The sequence below is a fragment of the Aptenodytes forsteri genome, unplaced genomic scaffold (assembly GCF_000699145.1).
Source record: "Aptenodytes forsteri isolate BGI_AS27 unplaced genomic scaffold, ASM69914v1 Scaffold4, whole genome shotgun sequence".
Classification (NCBI taxonomy): domain Eukaryota; kingdom Metazoa; phylum Chordata; class Aves; order Sphenisciformes; family Spheniscidae; genus Aptenodytes; species Aptenodytes forsteri.
The window spans coordinates 1,742,914-1,746,783 of NW_008795442.1; the positions used below are offsets into that span (position 1 = coordinate 1,742,914).

At 38.2% G+C, this 3,870-nt stretch overlaps 1 protein-coding gene across 1 annotated transcript in view; it reads left to right on the forward strand.

Moving 5' to 3' along the window:
* The window catches only part of USP15 (ubiquitin specific peptidase 15), a 103,249-nt gene that overhangs the window by 86,406 nt on the left and 12,973 nt on the right, over nucleotides 1-3,870 (forward strand). The window lies entirely within an intron of this gene.

The window sequence follows — 3,870 nt, forward strand, 5'->3', positions numbered from 1 at the left end:
TGTTGGGTTGACGGTTGGACTCGATGATCTTAGAGGTCTCTTCCAACCTTAATGATTCTGTGATTCTATGATTATCATATATTGATATTACCATATCAAGCAAAAAAAAAGTATTTGGCAAGTAGATGTTTTATTTGCGTTCACTTATGTACATGGCTATGTTCTAAGCTGAAAAAAATTAGAAAAATAAGAATTTCCTGAAGCATTGCTGTGCTGCCACCTGTGGATGTTTCCTAAGTATTGCTTTGCCCTTTTGGTGAGATACTGGTGATTAGAGCTCTGTGAGAATTTTTTTTTTTTAATGCAGTGAAAACCTGAGAGTTCAGAGTTTTCATTTTGTGATTCAAAAATAGGAGAAGAATGAAAATAAATATTTTAATTAAAAACACTTCTTCCACATCTTCATTTTGATGTTTTTTCCATGAGTGTGATTATATATACTTGACTTTTGAACAACAGCTGTTGGGAGCTTTGCAATGGGGTATTTCAGCAGTTTTCTTTCTTCAGAAAGCTGATTAACATTCCCTCTACAGTTACTTATGGCTGTGAGTTTATCCAGACAAAACATAACATCTTTCACCGAAACCTGAAATTATTACGTTTTTAGTGCTCTGTTTCAGTTGCTACAGGCATACAGATCAGCACATCTGACACGAAGCACTTCAGACAAGTAGGATAGACAGGTGTAAAGTAATTCACTTTTTTTTCCTGTTACCTGGATCTTTCTTTCAGTCAGTCAGCTCTTGGTCTTTTATTAGAAGGCTGAATTATGAAATTTCAATGTCTTTGCATAAAATTGTTATTAAGTAGGACAGCTGAAGAACCATGATACTTATAGGAACACTCAATTTTTAGCTCAATTTCATTATCTTATTGTCTGTTTCTCATTTCCCCAGTTCACTGGTATAATAGGTAATGATGTTTTCTTTGCTTTGAAATTTTATTTTTATCATTATTTCTATGTAATATCCCTTATAGGATGTGAATAAATATTTCCTTGTTACCTTAGGATCACAGGATAATTCAGGTTAGAAGGAACTTCAGGAGGTTTCTAATGCAACCTCCTGCTCAAAGGAGGGTCAGCTCTAAGGTCAGACCAGGTTGCCCAGGGCTTTATCCAGCTGGGTCTTGAAAACCTCCAAGAAGGCTGCACAGCCTGCACAGTCAGGTCCACCGCTTGACTGTTCTTACAGTGAAAACTTTTTTCCTTATATCCTTAACCTCTCTGGTTTCAACTTACACCCGTTGTTTCTTGTCCTCCCACTATGCACCACTGTGAAGAGCCTGGTTCAACCTTCTCCTTAACCTCCCTGTAGGTACTAGAAAGCTGCTGTTGAGTCTCCCTGAAACAGTCTCTTCTGCAGGCTGAACAAGCCCCAGTGCTTCAGCTTTTTCTCACAGGGCAAGTGGTCCCAGGCCACTGACTGTCTTGGTGGCCCTCTTTCTTCATTCATTTTATTTTCTTTTTATCAATTAAACAATCAGAGTCCTTGCAAACTCTCTTATCAGAGTTTTCCATACTTAAATTATGTGGATTTAGAGAAGTATAACATGACTATTTTTATTATTTTTCCACCTATATGAAGGTTTCATAGGACAGGTAGACTTGCTAACAAGTTCATAGTCTAGTATTGGAATTACAGTATTCCAGTGAGGCTATAGCATTGATATCTTTGTTTTTAGTGCCTTATGTATATTATTTATTGTTCATTTTCCTGTGCATCTTAATGCCTCCCACACCCTACTAGTTACAGCTATGCTCTTTAAACAGTAGACTATAGGTGTCTTTACAGGTTGTCGTGGTTTAATTTCAGTCGGCAACTAAGCACCACGCAGCCGCTCGCTCACTCCCCCCCACCCGGTGGGATGGGGGAGAGAATTGGAAGAGCACAAGTTAGAAAAACTCGTGGGTTGAGATAAAAACAGTTTAATAATTGAAATAAAATGATAATAATAATAATACACAAAGCAAGTGATGCACAGTACAATTGCTCACCACCCGCCGACTGATGCCCAGCCAGTCCCCGAGCAGCGGCCCCCCCGGCCAGCTTTCCCCAGTTTATGTACTGAGCATGACGTCACATGGTATGGAATGTCCCTTTGGCCAGTTTGGCTGTGCCCCCTCCCGGCTTCTTGTGCACCTCCAGCCTTCTCAGTCGGTAGAGCAGGGGAAGCTGAAAAGTCCTTGGCTAGTGTAAGCATTACCTAGCAACAACTAAAACATGGGTGCGTTATCAACTTTGTTCTCATCCTAAATCCAAAACACTGTACCAGCTACTAGAAAGGAAATTAACTCTATCCCTGCCGAAACCAGGACACAGGTGATTAGGTCTCCTTTTTGACTCAATAGTTTAGAATTCTTCCAGGGTGTTTGTATGCATGTGTGTGTACATCAACAATGCATGCAGTGTTGCATAATACAGTTGATGCACAATTTGTGTGAAGCATTGTTTTTGTCCAGTCACACTGTTTGTCTAATTTTCTTGGAGGTTGATTATGATCCCTTGATACTAATTACATAAATAGCTGTTATCCACAGATTGCTCTGCTACAGAAATTTTTTTTTTCCTTTTTTTCCAAGTAATTAATATGTAACACGGAACTATAATTTCAGTGTTAACCTGTGTCATGCTGGAGACTGATCCTTGCTAATTTACCTATGTCTGTGTTTTAAAACAAACAAAAAACACAAAACCACTAATTTGAACAGGGTATATAAATCCGATGACTTTGCTGTCTAGTAGATTGTCTTCTTTCTAATAGTTTGGGGGTTTTTTTTAATTGATGCTTTCCATAAGGCTTCCTTGATAACCTACAACATATCACATCATGAGAAAATAAGAATGTAGGCTTCCTTTCAAATTGGCTTCTGGATGCTTTTTTCCCTGTGATTTTAATCATGATCTTAAATAGTTCACCATTGTGAACTATTGTTCACTTGTCAGCTTTTTCAAGAAGTAAAAGTTTGTAATTATTTAGCTTTGTCAGTTATGTTGAAAAGATCAGTGGGTATGTGGCCAATTGTATTAGTTCCTTTAGCAGCTACTCTTTTGAAAGCTGTGGCATCTGATATTTTAGAAAAGATGTCAGCTCTATATCTCAGAAATTGCTGTGTTCAGATAGATACTTGTGCATTCCAGTACCACCATCAGTGTCATCTTATGTTGGAATGTGGAAATTGTTATAAGAAAAAAGGGAAATTATCTGTAGTAATCTTCCTGACTTATACATACAAATATAAATTAATATTCTGAGGAAGTGACAAAACTAATTTATCAGGTGAAAACTAGAAAAAGATAAATTAGTTTTTTGGTGAAACAACACACTGCCAGCACATTGCGTAGTGCTTGACTAAAAACCTATAGAAAAATTTACTATCTTTGCATTATTTAGTTCCTTGTTCTGGACATTCCTCACACTAAGCTGATCAGCTGAACTGATTTGATCTCCTAAACCAGCCCAAAAATAATCCAGAAGAAAAGTGAGGAGGAAAAATAGTTTTTTGACAGGTTAGTGTGATGAATATGTTTATTGTGCAATCAGATGAGGATCAGCAGAGAAGGGGCAGGACTTCTTTGGGCAGTAGGATTTGTCACATCGCTCAGACTGAACATGCAATTTTACCTAAAGTGTAGTTTTATTTATAGTTAGTTTAGCGTGGTTTGCACTGTACTGTTTCTTGGTATCTGGTGGAACTTGGTAGTCCGTCTATTCATTTAGGTTGATGCTAAAAATAATCTTTTGAAAACTCTGATTGACCACTTCTGTATGGATTTGAGAGACCATGTGTTTCTCCTCTTAGCTGCATGGATCAGTTCAGAACTGACAACACAGATCTGTGAGGGGGGGGGGGGGGGGTGGGGGGCACCC